The sequence below is a fragment of the Papio anubis genome, chromosome 16 (genome assembly GCF_008728515.1).
Source record: "Papio anubis isolate 15944 chromosome 16, Panubis1.0, whole genome shotgun sequence".
Classification (NCBI taxonomy): domain Eukaryota; kingdom Metazoa; phylum Chordata; class Mammalia; order Primates; family Cercopithecidae; genus Papio; species Papio anubis.
In genome coordinates, this window is record NC_044991.1 from 37,554,054 (window position 1) to 37,568,000 (window position 13,947).

The 13,947-nt window shown below is 45.0% G+C and overlaps 1 pseudogene; it reads left to right on the forward strand.

Annotated features, from left to right (window-relative positions):
* Nucleotides 1–11,529: 11,529 nt before the first annotated feature.
* Nucleotides 11,530–13,492, forward strand: LOC101011688 (annotated as a pseudogene).
* The last annotated feature ends 455 nt before the right edge of the window (nt 13,493–13,947 follow it).

Here is a 13,947-nt window from a genome sequence, read left to right on the forward strand (position 1 = left end):
CACAGTTACCATTTATTGAGAATGTATTACATGCCAGGCACAGGTCATGTTACACAGGCATGGATCTCTTATGCTTTCTCTAGGAGGGAAGTGTAATGGCTTCCATTTTAGACATAAAGATGCTTCGATTCAGAGAGGCACACAGCTGGTGAGCAGTAGAGCTGGGGCTGGAACCCAAGTCCTTGACCACTGGTCCTCAAGGAACCTCTGCCCTGAAGAACCTTATAAACAACCTGAGGGGTCAGACTGTCATGCACGCAGCCTGGGAGGTCGCCCACCTGGGAAAACACTTGGAGGGAGGCCTGGAGGAATGGAAAATGGTTGGCTGTGAAACAAGCAAGTCCGTTACATGACCCTTCTTCCAGGATCATCTCAGCAAGATGCCCAAGACCAGATTTCTCACATATTCTACCAAGCTCCAGTCAGAGGTAACTTGACATTCCCATTTAAACTGTACTAATTTATTGGGCAGCTTTTCCCACTTAGGCCATAACAAATAGGCTTTAAAAACTTCAAAAAAGTGATGGCATTCCCTTTTATATTCAGATGATATTCTAATGATATTCTAGGGAATTACTCAATTATAACTCTTACAACATCTTGATGAAAAGATAACAGTATTTCCACTGGGTATCTTTTCTTTGCCATGGGTGAAAAATGAAGGCACATAAAGGCTAATAATGTTATCTAAGGTTTAACAGTAAGTCATATGAAATTATAGGTGTGAAAGAGCTTTGAGAAGACAGTGCTACCCAAATGTAAGGCATTATTAGGAAGAACACTGATAATCCTAACTTTTTGACTGCCACACACTCCAACTAAATTCTATTGCCTTTAACCTAGGACATTCTACTTTAAGTGTAATTTTCTAATTCACTCCCTCATTTAACAAATACTCATATGCTAGACACCATGTTCTTGAATTAGGAGCCAGAGGACACGGTGGGAAAAGGAGAAGGAGCAGAGACCAGCTTTCTTTAGTTCTAGTAGAAATTGGAATCAGGGCAGGCATGGTGGCTCATGCCTATAATCCCAGCACTCAAGAATTGCTTGATCCCAGGAGTTCAAGACCTGCCTGGGCATCATAGTGAGACCCTGTCTGTACAAAAACTTAAAAAATTAGCCGAGTGTGGGCCGGGCGCCGTGGCTCACGCCTGTAATCCTGGCACTTTGGGAGGCCATGGCGGGCGGATCACGAGGTCAGGAGATCGAGACCATGTTGGCAAACACAGTGAAACTCCGTCTCTACTAAAAAAAGTACAAAAAATTAGCCGGGGGTGGTGGCGGGCGCCTGTAGTCCCAGCTACTCGGGAGGCTGAGGCAGAAGAATGGCGTGAACCTGGGGGGCGGAGCTTGCAGTGAGCTGAGATCCCTCCACTGCACTCTAGCCTGGGCGACAGAGCGAGACTCCCTCTCAAAAAAAAAAAAATTAGCCAAATGTGGTGGCATGTGCCTATAGTCCCAGCTCCTTGGGATGCTGAAGTGGTAGGATCCCTTGATCCCAGGAGTTGGAGACTGCAGTGAGTTATGATCACGCCACTGCACTCCAGCCTGGGTAACAGAGTGAGACCCTGACTCAAAAAAGAAAATGGAATTCAGGATATTAGAAACCACAGATTGAGAAATATGCTGAGCTAAGGAACATTGGTTCTGTCTTGTAGATACAGGCATGCTGTAACTACCACTGAACAGGTGTTGATTAACTGGCAAGCTAAACCAGAGTCCATGAGGCAAGTTGGGAGAGCTAGGTCAACTGATGCTAAAGGAAGTTCTGGCCATAAATCACGCGTGGCTTTCTAATGCACCATGTCAGGAGGTGCAAAGCCTTTATAAAATATATTTTGCCAAGTAGTTTTTCCACATCTCCTCTCCTTAGAGCAATGCTCACTTTGGAGTCCAGTTTTTTCTTTCTAAGAATTTGAATGATTTTTTAAGTGCTACCCATTGCTTTCTCACAATCCAGCCAGCAACACAGGATCCTACTATCATTCCTCAGAAATTGAGCTTATCAAAGGCTGGGTCTCTCCTGTGCATGAGCCACAGAGTCCATCCAAGTCCAACATCCCCACCTTCAGGAAATAATGCAAAACTCACCTCAGTACCCAGGCCTTTTTTTGATAGAGGATGTAATAGCAACCCTAGAGCAACCTCATTTGGATTTCCTTATTCCTTTTTTCCCCACCCCAAGCTTCCAGCTCTGTCCCCATAAAAATGCCCTAATTCTGGAGGCCAGTCTCAAGCCATCTGCTTCCCCCCATCATCAGAAGACGGTAGGAAGAAGGTAAACATTCCAGCCTCCTCTGCTGAACAGCAGGCAGCTTTCAAGAACCTTTCCAGACATTGAAGCAGACACCCAATACCTGAGACCTCCAAGTACTGTTCCAGAGGAAAAGAACAAAAGAAAGATTCAAGGAATCTGCACATTTCTCTGACCATATAAGAAGTATTGACTGGAGTTTCAGAGAGTTATGAAGTTAACAACTGAAAAATCTCAGAACAACTCAAGCCAGCACTGAGCTATTCCAACTACGCTTTCTCCTCTGAACAGGTTTTTTGTTTCTTTATGGAGGTCTATGGAATTCAGCTTAAGCCAGTGAGCGATTCTATCCTGACACTCTAATCAGCTCCAGCAACACCAGAGAAAAAATTCACCCCAGCGATAGTGACCTGGCCCCACATCTCCCACCGGGGGAAGTTCTAGACCAGTACCCTGTAGGGGCACTTCCTACACGGATGGGGATGGCCTTTGTCTGTGCCGTTCAATGCAGTAGCCACTAGTAACATGGGGCCGTGGGCCCTTAAATGTGGCTAGTGGGACTGAGAAATGGAATTTGTCATTCTCTTTAAGTTTAATTAACTTTCAAGAGCCACAGCAGAGTAGAGGCTCGTGTCTTGGACAACACAGTCACAGGTGGAGTCAGGAGTTTGCCAGGGGAAGACTTGGGGTAGCATTTACCTGCTGCGCGAGTGACAAAATGGCTTCTTCCCACCCTCTCTCTGCTTCCACAGACTGGGGCATTTCTATTCTTTATCTTGCTACACCTTTATACTTTAAACATGTACCCCCCACCAATAAAAACACAATTTCACAGAGACTCCTGGGGCCCACAGTTAAAGGCTTTTGTTGCAATGCCACATTTTATTTCCATGTCTTCTGTTATCTAACTAGAACCAAGCTAGCTAAACATTCCATGGGAATCCTCACCGGTGGGTCTCTACTCTCCAGGCAGAAAGATTTCCTGGATCTCTGCAGGCCACTGACTTATCTTTCTAGGAGACACAGGCATAGCCCTCACCTGTGGCTTCCCGAGCCTCCTGGTGTTTGGATTCCCTGGGAGCTCCTTACATGAAAATGCCAGGCCCCTCCTAGACCTGATAGGTCGGAATGGGCAGAGGCAGATCCCCCAAAGCTCTCCAGTGCTAGGGTAACCAGACGTGAGTACTAAGGCCAGCTTCAGGGAAGTCCTGGCCTGTACAACAGTGGGCATGAAATTACCAAGAGGAATGCCTTCCTCACTCCAGCCCAGAGCTGGTCCAGTAGGGGGCTGAGCACAGGGGAATTTTAATGTTGTTAGGAAACGTTGTGGTTTCAGGAGGAAGAAAACCATTTTAAGCTTAAACTCTGATCAGGAAGAAGCTCTTTTCTCCTTTATGGAATTTGAAATGCCCATCCCTCCATGGAGGTGTGGCAGGAAATGCTACGGAGCCAGCCAGTGAACACAGATGAATGCTCAGTGCCCAGGTTAGAAGGCACAAGAAAGCAAGCACCATGTGGGACTGCCTTGCCTAGCATTTCAAATGACGCAGAAAGTCAATTGTCCACAAGAGACAGGAGCACTGGGAGGAGCACCAAGAATGGTGCAGGTCCTCAGGGGACATCAAGAGAAGAACAACTCCAATCACGCCACCTCTGAAATCCCATCAACTCCTTTCTGAAGAGGAACTAATAGTCTATGTCAAATCTTTTAAAAGTGTTCTTACTACACACACTAAGAATAATAATAATAAAGGAGATGGGAAGAAACGTTGGGAAGGGATGGATGTCTATGGCCTTGATGGTAGCGATGATTACACTGCTGTCTACTTCTCCCCAAACTCATCAAATTGTACACATTAATTACATACAGCTTTATACAAGTCAATCATACCTTAATAACGTGGTTTCAAAAACATTTTTGTGAGTTAGATTTCCAGTTTATTTTCTGCATGGAAAAATGTATGCAGGTCTCTCTCTCTGGGTGTGGGTGCAATCATTTACAAGGTCTCTTGTTATCTTCTAAAGATTCCAACTTCACAGATCTTGCACAAAGGGGCTGTGTGTGGCCACCAGGGTTGAATGAACCTTGCCCAATTATTATAGTCAGGATTCTGGAGTTCTGAGAGAACAAGGCAAGCGGCTCCCCACACAGAATGATGTCTTACTGAAACTCATTTCTGTTGAGTCCTTTAAAGGCACAATCTGGCCAGGCATGGTGGCTCACACCTGTAATCTCAGCACTTTGGGAGGCCAAGGCAGATGGATCACTTAAGGCCAGGAGTTTGAGACCAGTCTGGCCAACATGGCGAAACCCCATGTCTACTAAAAGCACAAAAATTAGCCTGGCGTGGTGGCGCACACCTGTAATCCCAGCTGCTCAGGAGGCTGAAGCAGGAGAATCACTTCAATCTGGGAGGCAGAGGTTGCAGTGAGCAGAGATCATGCCACTGTACTCCAGCCTGGGCTATAGAGTGAGACTTCATCTCAAAAAAAAAAAAAGGTACAATCTTAAAATTCGTAGGACTAGAGGCCAAAAGATGGTGTCTTTTTTTTTTTATGCTTCTTTTCACTCATTCTCAATATATTTCTATGCCAAAGACTAAGAATATTTCCCCAAACTTTGCCAGCTCTCTCTCTTCCCTCCCCTTCAAAAACTCTCTCTAGAGATAGTGAGCTAAGTTCTCCAGAGCTTTCTCTCACGGGATATGGAGAAAACACATAACATCAGCCACGTTTGGTGCGGGAAGAAAACTAATTAGATGGGCAATGCTGTAAGCCACATCTATTTGTTTTAGATTTTCTTCAGTCTAAAAGAGTTGAGCCCAAAATGGATAAATGTGTCATTTCCCTTGAATGTGAGTGGGTATTAGAGACTCATTCTCCTAGACCCATTGAGTGCTCTGTAATTCAAGGGCTTTTTCTTTATTCCTCCAATAAAAATGTCTTGAGGTTTTCTGGAAGTGCAGACTGAAGACACATGAGGGCTTCCTCTCAACTCGTTTTGACTGATTTTTCAAAGAAGTTGGGTGCACCAGAGATAGAGATGTGGACAAAGTGGTCAGACACACACATTGTTCACTCCATAATGCACACTAACACACTCATAGTGATTCTGTGAGCTCTTGTTTTCTGCATTTGAACATTTCTTTCTTGCTGTATTATGCTTCTACACCTCTGTTATTAGATGCACCTGCTCATACAAGTTTGCTATCATTTATCTCACTTACAGTAACATCGAGCACACCATTAGTGTTGCTTAGAATTACCCCAGCTCCAATGCAGATGCCTTAATAGTTTTGAAGGAACACCACCCAAATTACAGTGTGTGGGCGAGAGAGTTCACCAGTCTATAAATGTGAAGATCTTCAAGCATTGCGCTACATTCTCTTTTATTCATTTTCTCTGAAGCAGGTTAAACCTCTTGAATTAAGATCTATGCTCAGATGCCAATGGAAATGGAGTGTGTTCAGAAACTGATGTTTACTCGAATGTGTTTATTGCTTAAGTGTCATTTCTGTCTTCATCCCTTTCATTGTCTTTTTGAGCTTTCAGAAAGGAATCCAGTATTTCCAATGTTTTTCTTTATCATTTCTCCCAAATGTGTGCTATTTGAGTTGTTATGGCTGAGAGCTATAATAACTTTCTTTTTTTTTAATTGCCCTACTGAATTTAAAAAATAATGGTTAAGGAAGCTTTAGTTGATTTCAATTAAGAGATGCTATGTAATGCAATTAAGAGATGCTGTATAAATTGCCTTCCATTCCAACAGGGAAAAGAATTCATATTGCTTTTTAGGATTCTGCATGCCTCTTTAAGTCCATGTACAGCCTAACGCCACAGTCATTCCCTCCCTAATTTGTATCTTGCAGAGGCAGGAAAGAATCATGGCCAATGGCAGAATTGCAAGCATCGCTTCTAGTTCCGCAATGATGCTGTGCTTGTGCACCCCCTGCTGGCTTAGTTTTTGGTAACAGCAGTTGAGGGGCTAGATCCCAGAGGAAATGGGTACTTTGGTAGAAATCAGCAGAAAAGGATGACAATGACTAACTTGTCTTCTACCGTCTAAGCTTTCAGGAGCTTAGAGTCTCGCCCAAATGGGCAAGGGCAAGAGTCCATATTTTTAAAAATGTCTTGCCTTTCTCATGACTGTCCCAGGAAGTTAGTTCCCTATGCTTTTAAAGCACCTGTCAACAGCCCTGTCTTAACCTTTATTGTAGGAAATGGAGGCTCCAGGCAGGACTCTTGGGCATGAGGAACGGGTGTGTGTGTGTGTGTGTGTGTGTGTGTGTGTGTGTGTGTGTGTGCAATTTTGTCCCGTTGTCCCATTTCCATCAGGTCCTCCATTTTTAAAAATACAAGCGACTGACATTTTCTCAGCCTTCTAAGAGGTGGAATTACACATGTGGCTTCAAGTCCCCCACCTCACTACCAGCCACTTCCAACCCAACAATGGTTTCTACATAGAAACTCTGGGCCACTGATACATAATGGAAATGTTACCAAATGGTGATTCTGAAATTTTCCCGTGCCTCCAAAACATAGTTTATTTTCCATTCTCTGACAACCAGCCAATCCCCTAGGCATTACCACCCCATCGTAGGGAGGCAGCTGAAGCCCAAGCTGTGTTCATCTCTGGATTGAGACATCCCTGGACATGAGTGACGAGTGATGGGGCTGACCTTAGGGTAAGTCAACACTCCCTTGGGACCGAGACCTCAGACTGTCACAATAGGAAAAGAGAGAGAATCTCCTTGGATTGGTGCAGAGCAAACATGGCTGTGGTTTTTGGCCAGTGCAGGCTGCCCAGAAGTAGCAGTGCCCAGTGCACTGGCAGGATGTGGTGCTCTTCCCCCTCTCTGCCACGGGCAGACCCAGTCCATGCTACACTGTCTCTCCTGTGCCCTCACAGCAGCCTCCCAGTCCTTCTTCCCATTCCCATTTGTCCTTCTTACAATCCACTCTTCCACCCTGAGTCAGAGTATTCTCCCAAATCCTAAACTGATCCAGCTTGCCCTTTGGATTAAAACTTTTCAGGGTTGGACGTGGTGGCTCATGCCTGTAATCCCAGCAGTTTGGGAGGCCAAGGTGGGAGGATCACTTGAGGTCAGGAGTTCAAGACCAGCTTGGCCAACATGGTGAAACTCAATCTCTACTAAAAATACAAAAATTAGCCAGGTGTGGTGGCAGGTGCCTGTAATCCCAGCTACTCAGGAGGCTGAGGCAGGAGAATTGCTTGAATCTGGGAGGCGGAAGTTGCAGTGAGCTGAGATTGTGCCACTGCACTCCAGCCTGGGCAGCACAGCGAGACTTCATCCCAAAAAACAAATAAAAACAAACAAACAACAACAACAACAAAACTTTTCAAAGATTTTCTGTTGCTTGTTGAAAAAAACCTAAAATTCTCAGCTTAGCTTACCAGGCCAGTGGGGCCTCTCATCCATCCTTCCAATCAGCCTCAGGTCTCAAGAATCTCCTCTGTGTGCATTGCGCGTATTCATCCACATTGACTTTTAAGCTCTGTAAGGACAAAGCAGGAGCCAGTCGCTGTATCCATGGTGCCTAGTGCAGAGCCTGGTATACAAAGGATTATCCATGGTTCCGACTATTTGCTGAATCAATATGTGAATAACTTGGGTGACAGCGTGGAAAGTTTCAGCAGCAGTGAGAGGCAGTGCCAAGAAAGAGGAGCACCAGTCCCTTTAGGGCTAACGGGAAAGAGCTTCTTGGTGACAGTAGGCAGCCTCCCTACTCACACTGCTGCATGAGCAGCAAAATAATCAACCGCAGACATCTCTAAGTGGGGCCAGAAGATGACAGGCACCATGCTTTAACTGGGAGAACTTGTTGGTGAGCAGAGCTGAGATGCCTCCCCCTCAGGTGTTGAGAAATGTTGGGAGGGCCAGAGTTCCAGAAAGTTCCCTGCCCAGTGATAGAGCTCAAAGAAATGTTTTCTTTTCTTATTATCACTTGCTAAGGTTTTAGGAGTAGGCATATAAAATTAACAAGCAACAGGTATGTTTCTGTTAATAGAACATAGAGAAGTAGAACATAGAAGAGAATAGATAATAAAACATAGAATGGAGTTGAAAGAATGAACAAAAAAGATTCAATGAGTTTTAAGGGTTTTAACCAAGTTTTAAGGGCTTTAACCAAGAACCGTAGGATCTTACGACGAAGACCTACTTTGAGTCATTGAGATACTGTCCCATCTGATTGTATTCTTTTTAATCCAATGCTAAGAACATAAAAAATGCTTACGACTTCAAAACATGGTTTAAATGTATTGACTCTCTTTATAGATCCTATGTTTTCAGGAAATGACAGGACCTTTTAAATGTATTTTCTAAGAGATCCTTTGTTATTTAAAGGTCACATCAACTTTGATGGGATCTATGGGTTCACGTCAAATATATTATGGCAGCAGCAATAAATCATTTAAGCCATTAGTCACTTTGTAAAAGTCAAGTGTACGTCATTACTTCACCTTAAACTTGTTCACGTTCCTAAGAGAGTTTTCCATTCCCACTGCATGTGCAAAGGAGTGCAAAGGAGGAGTGGGTTTCAAGCCCAATCCATTAAAAGCACATTCAAATGGATCCCTGTAAGACTTCCCTGTGACATAATCAGAGACAATAGCAAGAAGGGTACCTGGTTTTCTCCAACTGGCTTGCTCCAAATGTCACCAGTGCAGAGACTAGAAAATACCATCTCACTCCTCCTAGAGCTTCTCTAAGTGAATCACTGGGACTAGGGCCTGCTGGAGCTTTGCCTTCTTTTCTTTGGCAAAATTGACAGCCTCAGTGGCACCTCCTGCATGGCCCAGAGGCACCACGCCTTGCTTCCAATTTCAGTAATATTCCAAACTAACACGAATTGTTGAGTGTGGCTGGGCACCAAAGGAAATTCTAACTGCACCAAGAGAAAACTTTAGATGACCACGAGGTTCTAATGTATTGCATCAATTTAACCACATTAGTTAAGAGAAAAACAGAAAGAGAAACAAGAAATGAACAATTTGAAGGAGAGTTTTCATGCTATTAAGTGTCATATTGCTATTCTTTCTACTAAGTACCTCTGTAAAATAACAGTAATAATTTCTAATGTTTTATATGTGTAAATATAGGTATGTATACATTTCCATATAAATATTTATATTTATACATGTATTAAATGGTTTATAACATTGAAAATATTCTTTTAGAACATCAAGTTCAACATGTCAAAACACTCTCACTACCTTCACCTTCCAAACACGTGCCACCACAACTGTCTGATTTCAGTAACTGACATGACCATCTCCTGGTAAGAAGGCTGGAAATTACATTTGACTCGTCTCTTGCCGCCTCCATCCATCAATCCTGTGGAAAATTCCTCCAGATCTCACTCACTTCCACCTCCTCTTTCTAAATTCAGTCCTTTTTCCTTGCAACCTATCTGCACAAAACCACCAGATTAACTTAGCACAATTCCTCTATGATTCAGTCAGGCCCCCAGTCAAAACTTTCAGTAGTTCCTAGTTGTCAACTCAGTCTCTTCGCAGTCACTCAAGACCCTCAGCATTCTGGCCACACCTATCTTTCTTATACCTGTACTCCACACTAATCCCATTACTTCCATTGCCAAGCCCTTCCCTCTGCCAGTCCTCCCTCCCCCAGAAGGTCAACACCACACTGTCACTGCAACTGTTTGTTTTTTGAGATGAAGTCTTGCTCTGTTGCCCAGGCTGGAGTGCAGTGGCACAATCTCAGCTCACTGCAACCTCCGCCTCCCAGATTCAAGCAATTCTCCTGCCTCAGCCTCCTGGAGTATGGGATTACAGGCACCCACCACCACACCTGGCTAATTTTGTATTTAGTAGAGATTGAGTTCTCACCATGCTGGCCAAGCTGGTCTTGAACCTGACCTCGCTGTGCCTCCCACCTTGGCCTCCCAAACTACAAGGGATTATAGGCATTGCTTCACCACGTCCAACCCCTGAAAGTTTTAATCCAAAGGGCAAGCTGGATCAGGTTTAGGGATTTGGGGAGAATACTCTGACTCAGGGTGGAAGAGCGGATTGTAAGTAGGTTAAATGGGAATGGGAAGAAGGACTGGGAGGCTGCTGTGAGGCACAGGAGAGAGCAGTGTAGCATGTGGACTGGGTCTGCCCGTGGCAGAGAGGGGGAAGAGCACCTGACATCCTGCCAGTGCACTGGCACTGCTACTTGGCAGCCTGCACTGGCCAAAACCACAGCCATGTTTTGCTCTGCACCAACCAAGGAGATTCTCTCTTTCCTATTGTGACAGTCTGAGGTCTCGGTCCCTACAAGGGAGTGTTGACTTACCCCAAGGTCAGCCCCATCACTCGTCACTATGTCCAGGGATGTCTCTAACCAGACAGAACACAGCTTGTGCCCAGCTGCCTCCTACGATGGGGTGGAATGCCTTAGGGATTGGCTGGTCAGAGAATGGAAACAAACCTATGTGTTGGAGGCAGTTTAGAGAAAATTTCAGAATCACCATTTGGTAACATTTCTATTATGTGTCAGTGGACAGTTAAACAGATACATTTCAGCACACTGCAAGCGGGGTGGGTGGCCCCGAGTTTCTATGTAGAAACCATTGTTGGGTTGGAAGCGGCTGGTAGTGAGGTGGGGGACTCGAAGCCGCATGTGTATTCCACCTCTTAGAAGGCTGAGAAAATGTCAGTCAGTTATTTATTCTTATACTTTAAGTTCTAGAGTACATGTGCACTACATGCAGGTTTGTTACATATGTATACATGTGCCATGTTGGTCATGTATACCTAATGTAAATAACTCATCATTTACATTAGGTATATCTCCTAATGCTATCCCTGCCCCCTATCCCCCACCCCACAACAGGCCCCAGTGTGTGATGTTTCCCTTCCTGTGTCCAAGTGTTCTCACTGTTTAATTCCCACCTATAAGTGAGAACATGTGGTGTTTGGTTTGCTGTCCTTGCGATAGTTTGCTCAGAATGATGGTTTCCAGCCTCATCCATGTCCCTACAAAGGACGTGAACTCATCCGTTTTTTAAGGCTGCATAGTATTCCATGGTGTATATGTGCCACATTTTCTTAATCCAGTCTGTCATTGATGGACATTTGGGTTGGTTCCAAGTCTTTGCTATTGTGAATAGTGCTGTAATAAACATACATGTGCATGTGTCTTTATAGCGGCATGATTTATAATTCTTTGGGTATATACCCAGTAATGGGATGGCTGGATCAAATGGTATTTCTAGTTCTAGATCCTTGAGGAATCACCACACTGTCTTCCACAATGGTTGAACTAGTTTACAGTCCCACCAATAGTGTAAAAGTGTGGAACTTATATTTAAAAGGAAAACAGAGGGGCGTCAATTTGAGTCATGCATGTTGTAGGAAATGTGAGTTTTCACTTCTGTGGTCCTGGACTTTACCCTTGACCACTGCGTAACAATGATTTTCCCCTTGAGCTCACCACCACCTCCAGGACTGCCTGTGTCACATGAGCCACCCAGGCTCCTGGGACTCTTAGGCTGTGGCCCTCACGGAGCTTTTACTGCTGACAGGATCATGGCCAGGATGCTGGTGCAGACCATCCACACAGGCACCCAGAAGCTCCAAGACATTGAGGCCAAGCAGAATGTTGAAGAGAAGATGGTGGTTCCCAACCACACCGGCTTTAGCATTTACCCTCCCAATCCAAAAGAAAAAAGCTCTCTGAGGTGGGCAGGAAAATTTGAGGAGGTCCAAATTGCACACATTAAAGCATCCTACAACAACACAGAGATCCAGGTAATCTCTGCCACTAATCAGCCCTTTGCCCATACTTTCTGTGGCACAGAGGAATTTCTGAATGCCGAGAAGGAGGCAGGCATTGATGCACAGACAGCAGGCATAGCAGCAGTGACAAAAGCTACAGGAAAGGGTGTTCCCCACATCTGAGTTGTGGTGAAAGGCCAGGGGCCAGGACACCTGTCTGCCATCCAGGGACTGATCATGGGTGGCCTGGAAGTGATCTCAATCACCACAACACCCCCATCCCACACAATGCCTTCTGCCCCAGGAAGGCTCCAAGGCTGTGATGGAAGGGAAGCTTATACTTGAACCTAACCTCAAGTCTCAGCTCCAGTTGGACCTTGTGGAAAGCTCACTGTCAGAGCTCTTTCCAGAATATGGCTTGTTGGAAATCCTTCAGACAGTAAGGGAGAGTTTTGCCTTCTTACATAGTGTCCTTTGCTTGCACTTCCAGCTGGAGGTGAATGTGCCCCAGAAGTGAACTTTGCATCCTTAGACAAGAGGGGAGCTATGGGGGCAGCTGTGGCCTAGGCCCAACCTCTGCTCTGAGAAAACAAAATAATGTCTGTACCATCTATTGTAAATAAATAGATGGAAAGCAGAGTGTAAAAGTTTGAAAAAATTGTAGGCTGGCCAAGTGATAGAAAAGAAAAACCCATTTTCTGGGAAAGAATTCAAACTGGCTGAAGAAATTTATGTAAGTAAAGAGAAGTCAAAAGTTAACAGCCAAGACAACGGAGAAAATGCCTTGAAGGTGTTTCAGACACCTTCATGGCAGCCCCTCCCATCACAGGTCCAGAAACCTAGGAGGGAAGAATAGTTTTGTGGGCAGGGCCCAGGGCCCCACTGCCCTGTGCCACCTCGGGACACTGCTCTCTGCACTGCAGCTGCTCCAGTTCTAGCTGTGGCTAAAAGGACCCCAGATATGTCTCAGGCCACTGCTCCAGAGGGTGCAAGCCATAAGGCTGTGTGGCTTTCATGTGATGTTTAGCCTGTGGGTATGCAGAGAGCAAGAGTTGAGGTTTGGGAGCCTCCACCTAGATTTCAGAGGATGTATGAAAATGCCTGATGTCCAGGCAGAATTCTGCTGTAAGGGCAGAGCCCTCATGGAGTCTACTAAGGCAGTGCAGAGGGTAAATATGGGGTTGGAGCCCCCACATAGAGTTCCCACTGGGGAACTGCCTAGTGGAGCTGTGAAAAGAGGTTCATTGTCCTCCAGACTCTAGAATGGTAGATCTGCTGACAGCTTGCACCTTGTGCCTGGAAAAGCCACAGACCCTCAGTGCCAGCCTGGGAAGCCATCCAAGGGGGCTATACCCTGCAGAGACATAGAGGCAGAGATGTCCAAGGGTATGGAACCCACCCCTTGCATCACTGTGGCCTGGATGTGAGACATGGAGTCAAAGGAGGTTATTCTGGAGCTTTAAGATTTAATATCTGCCCTGGTGGGTTTCAGACTTGCATGAGTCCTGTAGCCCCTTTGTTTTGGCTGATTTCTCCCTTTGGAATGGGTGTATTTACCTAATGCCTGTACCTTCATGTATCTTGGAAGTAACTAACTTTTTAAAAATTTTACTGACTAATAGGCAGAAGACAATTGTCTTGTCTCATATGAGACTTTAGACTGTGGACTTTGGAGTTAATGCTAAAATGAGTTAAGACTTGGAGGACTATTGGGAAGGCATGACTGGTTTTGCCGTATGAGAAGGACATGAGATTTGGGAGGAGCCAGGGGCAGAATGATATGGTTTGGATTTGTGTCCCTACTCAAATCTCACGTCAAATTGTAATCCCCAATGTTGGAGGAGGTAGTGGGAGGTGATTGGATCATGGAGGCAGATTTCCCCTTTGCTGTTCTTATGATAGTGAGTGAGTTCTCACAAGATCTGATTGTTTAAAAGTGTGT